The sequence below is a fragment of the Macaca nemestrina genome, chromosome 1 (genome assembly GCF_043159975.1).
Source record: "Macaca nemestrina isolate mMacNem1 chromosome 1, mMacNem.hap1, whole genome shotgun sequence".
NCBI lineage: Eukaryota > Metazoa > Chordata > Mammalia > Primates > Cercopithecidae > Macaca > Macaca nemestrina.
Window position 1 is genome coordinate 44,321,888 of NC_092125.1, and position 17,055 is coordinate 44,338,942.

The window sequence follows — 17,055 nt, forward strand, 5'->3', positions numbered from 1 at the left end:
GATGTTATTTGCAAGCCTCATAGTAACCACAGAACAAAAACTTACAATGGATACACGAAAAATAAAAAAGCAAGGAATCTAAGTGGAGCTCTTCAGACCTTTGATCCATGAGATGTCTCCTCTCTCTCTCTCTCTTTCTCTTTCTCTTTCTCTGTGTGTGTTTGTCTGCCTCCCTTGATTATTGTAGTCAGAATCAGCAGATGTTGTTATGTGTTGTGAGGGAGAGGGAACTATCAACTCAAGCTAGCATGAGTAGCAGTCTCGTTTCATGCTGTTTGTGGTAGAAATAGAAAAGAATGAGATAATTTCTTCACTAATGGTTTTCAAGAGATAAGGGTAAAACATCCTAACATGATTATTATATGTACCTTCTTACAACCTTTTTGTCTATATTTCATTTTATGTAGGAGAAAGCTCAATTTTGTTAATGCTAGTTTTTTTTTCTTTTTTCTTTAAATGTAGTAGTATTTTCATCTATTTTCATATCCCAAATAAATTATAAGACATTGTTAAGGTTGGGTGTGTGAGGGAGGGGTTTGTTTCATCCATTTCCAATATAATCTGGAGGGAGATGACCTCATGCCAAATTTAGTGACATTTAATCTAAAAATTTTACTAGAGGCATGGATAAGAACAACATACTTACATTACACTTGTTGGTCCTATTACTTCCCAGCTGAAACTATATATTTTTCAATGGAACTTGGCTGCTATTTTGAAATGAATATGACCCTTGCTGCCAATAAATCCTTATGGTATGTTATAATGTTTCTGTTGCATTCCATTTCTAATTCTCTCCATTCTTGTTCAAACACTTATCCCATTGAAAGTAGGTCCCAATATTTCTTTTAACTGTTGTTTCTATTTTAAAAATATTCCTCATATTGGGGGGATTATTGGGACCAGGTAAAATTTGAAAAATTAAGGGAATAATGACTAAAAGCATTACTGTGCTTACTATTTTATTGCTATGGAAATAGTAAAACAATCACTCAGAGAGAAACATAATAGCATTTCTCATTGTCAGAAGAAGAACCAGACAAGGTCCCAGGGTCCAAGCAATGTTGGTTTGGAGAAGAGAGCAGAGAGACCAGGGCTGAGTCCTTACTCCATTGCTCACAGTGCCGCTTACCTCTATTTCCTTCTATGAACTTTACACTATTATTATCTGTAAAACAAAGACCACAATATCTGACTTAGACAAAAATTGTGAATATTAGAGATAAAGCAATAGCCTGGTAAGTGCATGCTAAACTCAGAATAAATAGCAATTACTACTACTACTACTACTACTACTGCTACTGCTACAACCACTACTGTTATTCCTACTACTCCTACTATTTATTGGCAGGTTTTTTAAAGATTCTAGCAGAGACTTAATATTGGCAGTTTTGAATACTTCAGTTGAAATGTATACCACAGAACTTGTGATGTTGATGATGACCACGAGCATATTTCTGGATGCCACTTCTCCATGACAAAGACTTGTTACTATATCTTCTTTCCAACTGATGTAATAAATTGATGTGAGCAAAGAGGTGAGATAACCTGTCTTTGTAGTTAAAAACTGTCTTAAAAACAGTAGGGAATTGTGTTCGTACTTGCCCACTCCCCACAATTATTGTTTTATACCCTAATGACATAAGTATAAAACACAGGTCTTTATTCTTTAAAATGAAGCCCTGGCTCAAACACTTCAAATATGATAATACTGAAAACAATGCTGTTTCTTTTCCTCTTTTAATATTTATATGTCACTGTTTGGAGTCAGTGATGGTTGCCTAGTAAGTGACATCACCATTTAATGTAAATGGCATGAAATATGACTAATAAACTGACTAGACTCCTGTGAAAGCTTAAGCAGGAGTTTGAACTAGTTAAAAAAAAAAAAACTTTCTTCCCAGTATTTATAATAGTTATTATTTAAGCAATGAGTCTTTATTTTTCCTTGTATCTCTACCTAATTAACATCTATTTCTCTTTCAGATTTCAGCTCAGATGTCACTTCCTTAGGGAAGACTTTCCTGACCTTCTCGAGGCTAATACAGGTCCTCTGTTAGGCTTTCTCACAGTACTTGGTCTTTTTAATGACACTTGGAACTACTTCTTTATTTGTATGATAGCTTGGTTGATATCTATCTCTTTATTCCATCAAAGCAGAGATCACGTTTATTGGCAAATAGTTGATGATAAGTAAAATTTGTTGAATAAGGAAATAACATTTGACCTTTAGACTAAAATCAGATATCTCCAATAAAAATTTCAGCATTAATGTTTTACCTCAAAAAAGATCTCCTTACTCATGGCAGGCTTTTTATTTTAAAATGTGTCCCATTGCATTAGGACACACGGGACCAATCCTTGGCAAGCAGAAATACAGGAATTCTCTTGGTAGTTGAGAGTCACACTTTAAATTCAGAATCAATGAATGTGCAACACCCACCTCATTCCATAGTAAATATAACCTCTAAAGCTACACTTTAGAGATTGAGTAAGGAGAGAAAATATTTTTCTGATATGAACACATATATACACTTTAGAGATTGAGTAAGATATACACATAGATATACACTTTAGAGATTGAGTAAGGAGAGAAAATATTTTTCTGATATGCACATATAAAATTCACACCAATGTTCAGACAATTAGTATTTTTTGTTGTCATTGTTGAGGTTGGGTTATTAGTCGCTATAATTCTTATTAGCATAACTAAGAGAAATGTGTTCCACTACCAAGAATTCCTATATTTCTGTTTGCCAAGGTTTAGCCTTGTATCTTCTAATGGAACAAGTTTTAAAATTAAAAAAAAAAAAGCTATGAAAAACAAATTGCTTCTAGTAAACCACTTCAAGTTTAAAAAGGGAAAAATAAACTAAAATCAGATGAATGAATAAAATGAATTATAGTATAGCCACAAGAATTATTATGCAAATATTAACAGAGTGTTGTCAAAGGATACTTACTGGCATAAAAATTTACTAAAATATAATTTTAAATTGATGAGGTAGTAAAATTTCAGTTTTGCTAAACATATATTACAATGATTAAGAAAGATTGAAAGTAATGTTATTATAGGTGATTCTTGTTTTTTCCTTTGTACCTTTCTGTAGTTGCCAAGTTCAGTAAAATTAGCATCTAAAGAATTTTAACCAAATAATGTATATTATTAACTTCTGCTTCAGAAAGCCTTTCTTAACCTGAAGACATTAAAAATTAATCAACTTCTGAAAACTTCTTATCACCAAACAACTTCCTTTGCATCAATCGTTCCTTAGTCATGATCTATACACATTAATCACTTCAAAATGTAAACTCTTAACTTTCCAAATAATATCTTTTAAAATTATAGCTGTATTTAACTTTATAGCTAAGCTCTTATATCTTCAAGAATTAGACAGAGCATGGAAGAAAGATGTTAAGATTTCATAGTGAAAAAAACTTCCACAAAAGAATCTATAAACTTCATAAGCATTAGTTGACATCTTAAAATATTTGTGACTTCATTTTATGTTGTTAGCCTCTGAGTCCAATCAGGAAGTTCAATGGTTTACCATTGCATTTTCAATAAAATGGAAATTCCTTACAATAACCCCTGAGCTCCGGTTTCCTCATCAAGCTGATTTCACACTTCTCTCCTTCTTCCTACTAATGCCGCAGCTACCCTGGACTATCTTCTGTTAGAAGATAGAATGAAATTCTAGAGCAGAATGAAATTCTTTTGCTTCTTGAGGTCTTAGCATTTGCTGCTCCGTGTAACTAGAGCCCTTTACCCAGGCTTTTTCATGTGGCTGGAGCTATGTCTCGATTCAAACATCACTCCTCAGATAGATTGAATGTTTTTGTGTTATCCTATTTTTTTTTTTGTTTTTAGCTCTTGTCACAATCTAGTTACCTTGCTTAAATTTGTTGCTTGTTTACTTAACTACTTTTTCTCCCCGATAGAAGGTGAGCTCCATGAGAAAAAGGACCTTGTCCTTTTTCACCTCTATTTACAGCATGATAAGAATACTGACTCATAGAGAATAAGGTAGAGACTCAATACATATGTTTTGAATATATAAATAAAGGGAAATTGCTTTCCAATCCATCCTCCACCCATGACATCCAGATTATAAAGAACTTGAATAAAAAGTCACTATGCATAAATGCAGGTGACATACAAATAATTTATGAAATTTAGCCTCAGCATTTTCAGTTTCAAAAAGAAGACAGTGAAGATTAAAGTTCCTGTAAGATAAATACAGGAGACATTAAATCTAATCATTACAACGTATTTCCAAATACTTTTATTAGGAAGGAAGTCACAGGACTCAATAGGACTCCTAATATTTATTCTGAAACATTTTTTGCAATTAATTCTATATGTTTTTATTCTATAGTCACATGTACAGATTATAGCAAAAATCTTTTTCTTTGTATACTGCAAATATACTCATGTTTAGAAATCCATCCGTGTCCCCACCCCATGAGTTTATTTGTCTTACAGTATCTACCTGGGCATGATATACACCTATACTGATCACTTATTTGTGACTTCTGTTTGGATATATCCTTTATTTGTTTGTTCAGCTAATGGGGGTTTTTCCAAATCAAGGGAAGCATTCGGGATTTTCCAATCTTTAATGTTCAAATATTTTCCTTTAAATTTCTTATAGTCATGTAATTGCGGTGTGGGATAGCCTCATGACCCCTTTTTATAAATTACATATTAGAAAACACCTGGCAAGAAATGTTCTCAGGGTCACTAAGTTCCTTTTGTGTGCTTGGTGACTCAGAGGTAACATTTTAGACCCAAACACCAGTGAAAGAGAAACGATTCAACCTAACATCGTTTTAAAACTAACTATAAAATTTCTTGCAACTCTGTTTCATGGCAAAATTCTGTCTTCCTTTTTATATAAAATATATTTATTAGTTTCCTATGATGTGACAGGCTTCGTGTCACCGTGCCTTGTAATATGATGACTTAATATTTGTTGAAATATAATATGTGCTTAACTTTTAAACAGATGTCACCTTCCATGTTAACTCTTTTAAGGGTTTTCAAAAAAATAAACAAAGCTTTACAGGGAAGATAACAGAGTTGGAAATTCCCATCTGATTTTGGAGTTCAACAAGAAATTCTGAATGTAGTAGATGATTCTATTGCCCTGACTTGCCCTATAAAAATATTTTATGCCAATTTTTTTTTCTGTTTCTTAGAGTAAATTGATTTAATGAAGATTTAACGAAGTTCCAAAGTTTCAACAATAAAATATTTATGAACCCACAAATGCAAATTTAACATTCTTACAAACAAATCCGCCTAGATACATGTTTAGTCCTTAATCTGAAAACTAGCTTAACGTTCGTTTGTTAAATTGCATCAAATTTCTTCAAAATCCAAGTTGCCTCAGCAATAAAATGAGGGTAAGAAAGCACCTAGAACTTTAAATAAGGTGGGATTTGTCAAAGAGTCAGACAAAGGGTTTATTAAAGGTGAAGACGCTGACTGTTCCTTAGTGAACACATAAGCTTCTCTTAAGTTTCTAGACTTGGTCTAAACCCTTTGGAAATTGTCTAATGAGCCCAACACTCTTGCCCATCCTAAGTTTAGGCAACATTCAGTGACTAAGAGCATAAAATGATGTGAGGCTTAATAGAAATATCATAAAGATAACATAAAACAGTAGCTAGAAAAAGAGTAAGTTCAAAATCATTAAAAAGGGATTAAGTTTAGAATGTGAACAATTTCCTGGAGTTTATAGATAATTACTTCTCCAAAGTTCTTAGAACATAAATACATATCATGACTTTCCAGGCGAGGACTGCAGTATGCTGATATTTTTTCAAATAATTTTGTCCTGGGACATTTGATGGCTCTAGTGCTTCAGTGAATACCCTTTGATATCTTCTGCTGTGCAGTCCGTTTTTGCTTATTCAGCTGTTGATTAGTCAACTTATAATATATTCTGTTTCTTTGATCATCATTTATTCTATTCTTCTTCTTATCATGCCAAGAAGTCATTTCAACTAAATTGTAGTTAGAGAAAGAAGGAAATAAAATGATAGAAAATAATTCAGTTTATTTCAGTAATTATTTGTAGGTTTAGCTTGTGGTTTCTTTTGTTTTGTTTTGTTTTCACTTGGTGAATTATTTATTTATTATTAGCCATTTATTTCATTGGCTAATAACTGCCTCCCTTCCCCACACCCTTCCTAGCAATTTTTTTCACTCCTTTTTTCCCAGGGAATTGCCTTTCTCTATCTCCTGCAACATGGGAGTCGTGCTTTTCCTACAGTAGGGTCCTGCCTCCTGGCCATAGGTGACAACCTGACTCAAGTTAGCTCAAAAAGAATATGATATTAGACTGTAAAAAAGAGAGAAGAGTTACTTACTGAATTACTAAACCTCAACCTTGGGTGCTGTTGGAAGCCATGTTTTCTGTCACATGGGCCTGAAAACAAGAAAAGTAAGGGGTAGCAGGGGAGACAGAGAAAAAGAGAGAGAGAAAAAGGGGAAAGGGGAGAAGAGGGGAGGGGAGGAGCAGAGGGAATAGTGAAGCAGTTTCACAGGGATAAGCAAAGATTAAAGTTGGGGAGAGACTCTTGACTGACTTAAATTTCCATCTCAGTAGCTCTTGAGGAAGCTGTATTCTGTCCTTGTGTTCAGTGAGACAATTTACTACTTATGCTATAGTCCCCTTTTTTCTTCACTAGTCACTCAGTTTCAATTACTATAACCAAAAGAATTATACTTATTTCATCTAGACATAAATAATTTAACTGTTGGGTTAAATCATAGGCGTTATATCTAATTTATGATGTTTTGATAGCCATAGAAAATTCACATGTATTTATTTATTTATTTATTTATTTATTTTTGAGATGGAATCTCACTCTGTTGCCCAGGCTGGAGTGCAGTGGTGCAATCTCAGCTCACTGCAGCCTCCGCCTCTACGGTTCAAGCAATTCTCCTGCCTCATCCTCCTGAGTAGCTGGGATTGCAGGCTTCTGCAACCACGCCTGGCTAATTTTTTTTTTTTTTTTTTTTTTTTGCATTTTTAGTAGTGACAGAGTTTCACCATGTTGGTCAGGCTGGTCTTGAACTCCTGACCTCAAGTGATCCACCTGCCTCAGCCTCCCAAAGTGCTGAGATTACAGGTGTGAGGCACCGCTCCTGGCCCATATTTATTTTTTAACCTGACATTTAATATATAAGTCCAGGTCCTTTAAATAGATTCAGTTTATATAAAATCCTAGGGAAGCCTTTTTTTTTTTTCGAGGTGGAGTTTCACTCTTGTGCAATAGTGCGATCTCGGCTCACCGCAACCTCCGCCTCCCAGGTTCAAGCAATTCTCCTTCCTGCCTCAGCCTCCTGAGTAGCTGGGATTACAGGCATGCACCACCATGCCCGGCTAATTTTGTATTTTTAGTAGAGATGGGGTTTCTCCATGTTGAGGCTGGTTTCGAACTCCTGATCTCAGGTGATCCACCCACCTCGGCCTCCCAAAGTGCTGGGATTACAAGCATGAGCCACCATGCCCAGCCGGTAAGCCATTGTTTTAAGGAAACTAATCTTTTAAATCGATTAGCACAAATATTAATTGAGTATATACTTCTGAAGGATGTGTAACAGAGAAAGGGAAGGAGATATTCCAAGAGAGGTAACAGCATAAAGAAAGGCAGGGAAGGATAAAGGTGAATAATATGCTCAGGAGATGATGAATGGGCTTTTTTAATGAGATAAAAAAAACCTTGAGTGATACGATGGTGGAAAGATTGGTTGGAAACAGATTGTAAAAGACTATGCATAATGGAAACTAGTAAAGGTTTTGAACCAGAAGAATGACACAAATTGATGTGGTTTTAGAGGTAATGTTGGGTTTACTGTGAAGAATACCTGAATGGGAAGATACTGGGCAAAATTCATTGTTGATTATTTGATAAATGACGATGGCCGAACTAGGGCTACAACAATAGAATTAACAAGAAGGCTTGTATTTCAGAGGCACTTTAGAGGTACAATCAGCATAATGTAATAACTGATGTTAGAGGTTTGATGTTGGGAGTGAAAGTAAAGTTGAAGTGTGAGGCCCTTAAACGGGGGAGTAGATGCGTGACAATATTGATACAAGACAGGAAGGAAGAGAAGTTGGTTTTGAGCATGTCAGATTGAAATGTTTTGAGACCACCCAGGTTGACATATGTAAAAGGCAGTTAGGAATATGATAATGAACATTTTCCCTGTAGTAATCATGGCTAGAAAGGGAGACATAGAAATTATTACCTTTGTCTGAGAAACCATGAAACTAGAAAGAAAAGCAGGAGAGACTGGCTTTGGCAAAGGCAAGGAAAACAAAGTTTCAATGATGGTGCCAGATACACAGCACCAAGGTCAAGCAAATGAAAATGAAAAAGGCCCGGTGGATCAGGCAATGAGGGCTTGTCGGTATGTTTTGCAAGAGTATACTCAGTGGCAGAGTGGAGGGGACACACTAGATCTCCTATGCTATATTTTGAGGAGCATTTCCTCTTTCATATGATATAGGACTCTTAGACTGTGGAGCCTATCTCTTGGATTCAGATATGTTTATGTTCATCTGTAAGACTGGGACAGGAAGCCTCAAAGGAGTCATTTTCTATAAGTGACTGAGGAACCATTCAGAACAGAACTCATTCTGAGAACAGAGTGTGAGTCACTCCCAAGTAAAAGGGTCAGTGTCATAATGGAAGGGTAATTTTGAGGAAAGCTGGGGATGTGCTCCTGGGCTTGCCCCTTTATTTTACCGTTGTCCCCAGAGAATTGTGTTGGAGCCCCAAAAGAGGGGATGGTAAAAAAAATAAAGGAAAGAAAGAGAGGGAAGAGAGTGAGATTTAAGAACTCGAGACAACAAGGCAACCCTCCCTTGTATCCTATGCAACAGAGTATGGCAGTGCTGTGGGTTAAGGGAAATTTCTGCACTGTGGTTGCTTTTGGAGCAGGTCAAGTTGTGGAACAGACACAACACTTGGAAAAGAGAAGAGGCAGGACAGAATGTTGCACTCAGGGATAACAGAACAGTAACCAAGGAGGTGAAGAGGAGAAAGCCTTGTGGTACCAGAGAGCTGATTGTGAAGCATAAATATGATAAACTCAGAAGCCTGGGAGAATCTGGAATCCCAACATTTATAACTGAGGGCCAAAGACAGAAAAATACGATTTCATTACTATTTTTATGGCCTTTTTTCTATTTCTATGTTTTTCTGGAGAAATGCTCCACTGCTATATTTTTAAAAATTTAGATATAGGCCAGGCGTGGTGGCTCATACCTGTAATTCCAGTGCATTGGGAGGCTGAGGCAGGAGGATGACTTGAACTCAAGAGATTGAGGCCACCCTGGGCAACATAGTGAGACTCTGTCTCTACCAAAATTAAAATAAAAAATTAGACTGGCATAGTGCTGTGTTCCTGCAGGCCTAGCTACTCAAGAGGTTGAGGCAGGAGGATTGTTTGAGCCCAGGAGTTGGAGGATGCAGTGAATTATGAGTGCACAACTGCACTCCAGCCTGGGTGATGGAGTGAGACCATTTCACACACACACACACAAAATCTGGATATATAATTATCTTCATAGACTCAACTTAAATAGAAAAGAGAATAATATCACTTCCCCTTTAGCCAAATCAGGAGAGACTCATAATACACAGTTAATGTATTTCCTAGAAATTCTACAGAAATTATAGCTTGGATTTAAAAAAATGGCTTTTTAAATCTATGCATTTTATTTCAGTGTTGCACTACAGAAAGTTTTATCTTTGCATTTAGCAGGTTCTTCTGGGTCTTTGGTGTTAGGTTGCACCGTCATTGGGTGTCTCTATGAATAGTATTCTGTAAACAAATATTCAGTTGACATATTAATAACTTCTTTCATGTCATTAATTGTTTAATGAGCTTTACACATACTGTGTGACTAATGCCTTCAGCAACTCTTTAAAGAAAGCATTATTTCCATGTCAAGACGAATTAAATGTGAAACCTTACTTAAAGCCACAATCTCAATAGTAGAGCAAGAATTTAACCTAAGTTTGTCTAACCCTTCACTGCTTTGCTGTACTGCAGTCAGGCAAGCCATTAAAAGCCTCTCAGGTACATAAACATTTCAACGTTGCTACATTTTACTCTTTTTACTGTTCTGAGATAAGATTCTCTATCATTCTGATTTAGTGGAAGCATCAAATTCTCCTTATCGTTCAAGGAAACTACATGGGCAACACTTCCACCCTTAAACCATGACTGCATCCCTTTCACTCTGTCCAGTGTTTCATAGTCTGAAATTCACCTAATCACACCTGCTTTTAATAATTATTCATCAAGAGTTGAAAAAAAACAACTCTGAATATGGATGTCATTATGAGTTTTGTCATTTCCTCTCATGTTACTTTCAACAAGTTAGGGATGGCATTATAATAATCAGTAATTCCAACGCTTTGGATAAACCTCATGGTTATCATGCCAATGCCATATAAATAATGCATTAAAATAATATAATGTATTTTTATTTTTGTAAATGAAACGTTTCACTCTTCACAGCATTCCATCATATCTCGTTTTATGTGGATCTAGCAAAAGGTAATTTTTTTTTTTTTTTGCTTTTTTTTGTTTTGTTTTGTTTTGTTTTTTAGATGGAGTCTTGCTCTGTCGCCCAGGTTGGAATGCAGTGGCAGGATCTCGGCTCACTGCAACCTCCCCTTCCCAGGTTCAAGCGATTCTCCTGCCTCAGCCTCCCAAGTGGCTAGGACTAGAGATGTGCACCACCACACCTGGCTAATTTTTGTATTTTTAGTAGAGATGGGGTTTCACCATGTTGGTCAGGCTGGTCTCGAATCCCTGACCTTGTGATCTGCCCGCCTCAGCCTCCCAAAGTGCTGGGATTACAGGCATGATCCACTGCACCCAGTCCAAGGGTTTCAAAATAGCAAATTGTTGAACTTTAATAGTAAATGCTATCCTTATTTACATGACTCAGTTGAGGAAATGTTTAATAATGTTATACTCTGAAAGTTAAGAATTTGGGGCTGGGTTAAACCAGGGAAGAAGATGAATTCCAGAATGAAGCAAGGAAGCAGAAAAATAATAACATAAGAGAGATTATTATCACGTTAGAAAATAATCTCTTCGTTGCTTTCCGAGGAGGAAAGAAAAGAATGGGGAATAAAAAGAGGAATTTATAAACAGCTGCAACTAGTAATAAAAAAGCAAGGCACATAAATAGTATCCCAGAAGCCACATTAACTTTACAAAGTAGGAAATAAGGAGATAGGGAGAAAGGGAAGAAATCATGGTTTAGCATCTCAATTTTATTAAATATAATTTTACCTTGGCCACTTCCTTTTTTAAAATGCTGTTGGATTACACAACATTAATTACAGGATTTCCTGAGTATTCAGAACGCAGTAAAATCTACTATATTCTTAGCATTTTTTAGATGTTGCAAATATTTATTGTTTTTTTGGCTGCCCTATATCTTGTTCTGCTTCTGACATGAGATTTACTTTTAGTGAATTAACCTTTTCCCCCTTGGATATAATCCAGCTGGACAGAAATCACATGTTCTGTGCTAACTAAAGGTTCAGCAACTTTTGAAAACTGAACAAGTACTCATAGAGACTTCACTGTCTGAGCTGTGTTCTTGGTGATAGAGTTTTAGCCTTAATTATAGTTAGGTATTTCACACAAATTGTGCCAATTAGATTTTATTACCTTGTAATTTGATCTTGAAAAAAGTGACAAAGAGAATGTATTTATTTCGTTGGTGATGTCTTAATGCTCTAACTCAGAATGTTTTATAATTCTTATATTTTTGCCTTCAAAGATTTGTTTTACTTCCTGTGTTTTTTTGCCAGCCTTTCTATAGATTCTGTATCTCCTATTGAACTTCCAATACATTCCTATTGCTTAGTTAAAAACCTTGCTGATTAGCCATACAACCTTTACCCTCTTTCCTTATTACAACCCCAAAGTCTTCATTTCTCATTGTCTCCTCAGAGATGGTTTCTGTACCTAGCAACAAAGAACTCTAGCAGATATAGTAGACCTTCCAAATGTAGTTAAAGGGAAGCCAACCATTTATTTATTCAGCAAAAATATACGGAGTACTTACTGTATGCTGGACACTATTGCCAGACATTTGGGTGATGAACAAGCAAATCTTGGCTTCATTTCTCAAAGAGCTTATAGTCTTCCTGACATCATGGTGGCTAAGTGGTATGTTAATATCCTGGGAAGAATTTGAAGCCAAGAACACAGAAAAAGAATGCATGTCAGGAGTTTGAGACCAACCTGGACAACCTGGTGAAACCCTTTCTCTTTTTTTTTTTGACAGAGTTTCGCTCTTTCGTCCAGTTTGGAGTGAAGTGGCACGATCTTGGTTCACTCCGTCCCCGGGTTCAAGAGATTCTCCTGCCTCAGCCTGCCAAGTAGCTGGGATTATAGGTGTGCATCAGCATGCCTGGCTAATTTTTAATAGGGACAGGTTTCACCATTTTGGCCAGGCTGGTCTCAAACTCCTGACCTCAGGTGATCTAACTGCCTCGGCCGCCCAGAGTGCTAGGATTACAGGCATGAGCCACTACATGTGGCCTGAAACCCCTTCTCTACTAAAAACACAAATTAGCTGGGCATAGTGGCATGGGCCTTTATTGTGAGCTACCCGGGAAGTTGAGGTAGGAGGATCGCTTGAGTTCAGGAGGCAGAGGTTGCAGTGAGTGGTGGTTGCACCACTGCACTCCAGTCTGGGTGACAGAGAGAGAGACCCTGAATTTAAAAAAAAAAAAAAAAAAAAAAAAAATGCGTGGTGAGTGACAAAGAGAAATTGAGATGTTCGTGAGGGTATAGTAAGGAGAGAAGGTAAAGGTCATGTGACTAATTAACAGGGTTTTGTTTTTAAAATAAACGGAACCATATGTATAGGCTCTTGTAAATATAGTTATGTACTTATATAGTTAATTATTTACCAAATCTGCTCCAACTTTCTATTCCTAATATCATTGCCTTAATTCAGGCTCTCTTTATTACATATCTTGTTTATTAGCTTCCTCTAATGCAGTGATACCATCAACCTTCACCTACTCCTCCTCGCTACTCCTAACCCAACACCCACAATCCACTGCTTCCAGGATTGCCTTTCTACTCTGCAAGCTGTTCATATCAGTCCCTGCTCAAGATTTTTCAGTAGCTCTTCAATGCTTTTCTAATGTCTGGCATACAAAAGACTTTAATACCATGACATTTACCTGCTTATTTCAATTTCATACCTTGGCACTTTTCCCAGACCACTTACATTGTATCCCTTTGAAAGTAATTCAGGTTACTTGATCTAATCTTGTCTTCTCTGGCCTCCTTACTCTTTCAACTCTCTACTTCTGGATTACAATTTGAGATTCAGTTGATTTTACTATTATTATATTGTGGTATCCTACCATAGACTTGATAGGTTAAAAAAAAATCTAAATTCTACATCCAAGAGGTAGAAATCCAAAGCAATATTTGTAGGTGTTGACCTTGCTTTAATGCAGATGAAATGCTCAATTCTAAAATTAACCATTGCGAAGGCACAAGAGGAATTGTTCTGCTGTAGAGGCAGATCCGAGGCTCGGTAGCACTGTCCACTGTCCAAGGTGACATGTGCCAGAGCCAGGATAGACACCCTTGTACCTTGGCCCCCACAATGGTCGCCTGTGGCTCCTGGCCTTGCTCTGGCCACAAAGTTCAATGGTGGCAGTCACGCTGGAGCTCAGGTGGCTGGAGTGGAGCTGAAGATACAGAGGCACCCTTTGAACTGAGTGTTTCTGTATATTTGTTACAGACCGGGACTGCCAAGGCAGGTTTTTTCCTCCCAGAACATCCAGCCCTATGCTATGTGTAGTTTGATCTTGAGAGACATATTCCACTTGACTGAACACCCAGGAACACAATTCATTTAGAAACTGTGCATGTGTGGGCCGTGTATGAAATGATTTTATTTCAGTGCAAAACTTCAACAGCACCAGAAACAGCAAATGGGAGAAAATTCTTCCAGAATCATTGTGGACAGGGAAGATCTGCACATTCAGTGAGTCACAGAAGCCCTTTACCTGCTGGGAGGTTAGGGAAGGCTTTCAGGGCACCTTGGGATATCCCCAGCAGCAGACCACTCACACTGGGGAGAAATCAGTCACAATCAACTAGTTCAGGGCCTACTTTCACAGTGGAAAAGTCATGCTACATGGGGAGAGTGCCTTTAGCTGCAAACACACACTTGTTCAGGACCAGGATGTCCACCCTGGAAAACAGCATTTTGCGTGTAGTAGATGTGGGAAGGAATTCAGCTACAAATCCTCACTCATGCATCACAGAGTCAACAATGGTGAAAGCCTTTATGTGTGTAGCAAATGTGGAAAATCCTTCAGACAAAGCTCCACCCTCGGTCAACACTGGAGAAATCATACTGGCACAAGGTGTTAACAAGTGCAGAGAATATGGGAAATAGTTTACCCAAAGAAATCTCCTCGTTGAACACCACAAAGTTCACACAGGAGCACAGCCTCATGCGTGCTGCGAATGAGGCGCATCTTCTCACCATAGTTCTAACCTCAGTGAACACTGGACAGTTCACACTTGAGAAAGGCCCTTTGAATGCAATGAATGTAGGAAATCCTTTACAGAAGGTACTGGTCTCATTCAACTACCAGAATGTTCACACAGGTGTTAAGCCTGTTGAGGGTGGAGAATGTAGGAAATCATTTAGGGGAAAATATGACCTCATGAGTCACTAGAGAGAGAAAGACCTTATGAGTGTGGTGAATGTGGGAAATCTTTTACCTGTGCCTCTACCCTCCATTGCCATCAGAGAGCTCTCACTGGAGACAGGCCTTATGAGTACAGTGAAAGCAGAAAGTCTTCTACCACTAGATCAACAGGAGTTGACATGAGAAAGTTCATCCTGGAGAAAGCCTTTATGAGTATAGCGAATGCGGGAAATCTATTACCCAAAGGAATCACTTCAGTACACACCTGCCAAATCACATAACAGAAAGGCCTTAGATGTGTAGGGAATGTGCACTTTCCTGTTCAGTGCAGCAACCCTGGAGGAAAGTCTCCATGAGGAGTCTTCGGCCTGAATTGAATCCAAATGTTCACAGTGGGGAGATACCCTATACGTTTCAGTTATGCGGGTAGCATGTGTAGCTATGTTGTACTTTATAACCTACCCCAAGCTCTTGCCAGAGTTATGTCACTACTGGTTTTTGTGGCCAAGCCCATTTTACCTCCACCATCTGGTAGAACCACAAAGTATGCATCAGTCATCACCCCCAATATGCTCAAGAAAGCTGACCTTTGTGCCCTCCCATTTGATTGAGGGAAGTAGGAGTACCCTGAGCCCTTAGGGGGTTCTCATTTCCAACTCTCTGACTAGACAGGGTATGGAACTGACCAATTTTGGGCCCAGAGAACAGCATATCTGTTTGGCTGGTAGGTTTCAAGGAAGGACTGCCTTTTCAAGGACATGTTGGTTTCCCATGATGCTTGTTTATGATGAATTTTTTTTCCAGCTCCCAAGTTCCCAACCCAAGAACTGCCTGCTGCACATTGTTTTGGTATGTACAATAATGAAAGCCTTACTATTTAAGTCATCTTTAATCTCTAGGCTCTATTCATTGTTTAGGGGATTTTTTTGAATGTGAAACTTTTAACTTCTGAATATCTCTTTAAATTTGTATCTTGGGGCTAGAATATACAAAACTAACGTTTATTTAAATAGAATTAACACCTAAAGTTCAGATATTTTTAACAAGTTGTAATAAAACAATAAACTTATAAGAAAATGTATGCATTTTTAAATTTTTCTTGAATGAATTACTCTGGGAGGAAATTTTTTTTTCCCAGAAAATGCAGAATTCTGCACTGTAGAATACATATTTACAAAAAATAACTAGCAGTGAATTCACAAATATTTGCTAACTATTGTAAGTTTCTATAGCCTTCATAAATATAAAACACAAGTAAGCACAAAATATCTATAAAGATGAGTGCAAGCTAGACATTGATTGCAAGAAGGATATTATAAATAAGTCACACTAGAAAACAGAAAGACATCTGATCTTGTAACCTCAGTCATGGTTTTTTGCATACGTGATAAAAATATGAAAAATAATCCCCATAATACTTTACTATTATAGAACTTCTTCTAATAGCTTACCATTATTAACTATTCTTTTTTGTTGATGAATCATTTTACTATGGTTCAGTGGGATTGTGTATACTCATTTTAATCTAGTAAATAATGAATAGTGGCTGTGATTTACAAAAGAATACACTGAACTGAATGAAGACGGGCACTGTTTAATACCTGTCACCAGGTAGTAAGATAATTGCTGGCTCTCTTATTCAACAGTATGTGAAGCAATATGTTGGAATTTTAGATTTGATGATGACAGTACTTCTATTTCCATCATGCTGCCCCAGCTTTTGTAATTCCCTAGCAACTGGCTCTTTGAATTTATTATCCACTAGTTTCTTGAAAGGACTTGTAAGCAGAAATTTCAGGTGATCATTTAGAGAAGGACTAACCAATGACACTTAGGTGTACCATTACGTTCAATCCTCTTTCAAAGCTTCATCATCTGAATGGACCAGCCATTATTTTAGCACAGAAATCAGTCTAGGCTGCAAAGGTACAGCAATTTTTTTCAGGACGACATTTGAACAAAAGTAATTATCTAAAACCTTCCTTTGGCACAAAGGTATATGGATGTTTATCGCTTACGTCTTCAGCTAAGATAAGAAGCTCAAATGCAAGGTTTTCAGGAGACAGTCCCACTGTGATCTGTGTTTTACTGAATGGTGTGCCAATCTGCATGGAACAGCCCCTGTAGAGTAAATAGCTTCCAATGCAGAAGGGGCTCATGACTGTTCACCAAATAGGTTAATTATTTTAGGAAAAATTTATCAGTTGAGCATAAGCTTTTCTTGCAGACTGTGGAGAAGTGTTTGACAATAAAAATGCACTTTGGTGAACGTAGTCCTGTATTTTATTCATGTGTTTGCTGATTTCC

At 37.2% G+C, this 17,055-nt stretch overlaps 1 long non-coding RNA gene across 1 annotated transcript in view; it reads left to right on the plus strand.

The window, feature by feature from the left end:
- LOC139357978 (uncharacterized) overlaps nucleotides 1-6,101 on the plus strand; it is a 127,706-nt gene extending 121,605 nt beyond the window's left edge. Inside the window, exons 2-3 of the long non-coding RNA XR_011612127.1 lie at nucleotides 1,352-1,538; nucleotides 1,987-6,101. This is a non-coding gene — a long non-coding RNA (uncharacterized lncRNA). The remainder of the gene's footprint in view (nucleotides 1-1,351; nucleotides 1,539-1,986) is intronic.
- Nucleotides 6,102-17,055: the final 10,954 nt, after the last annotated feature.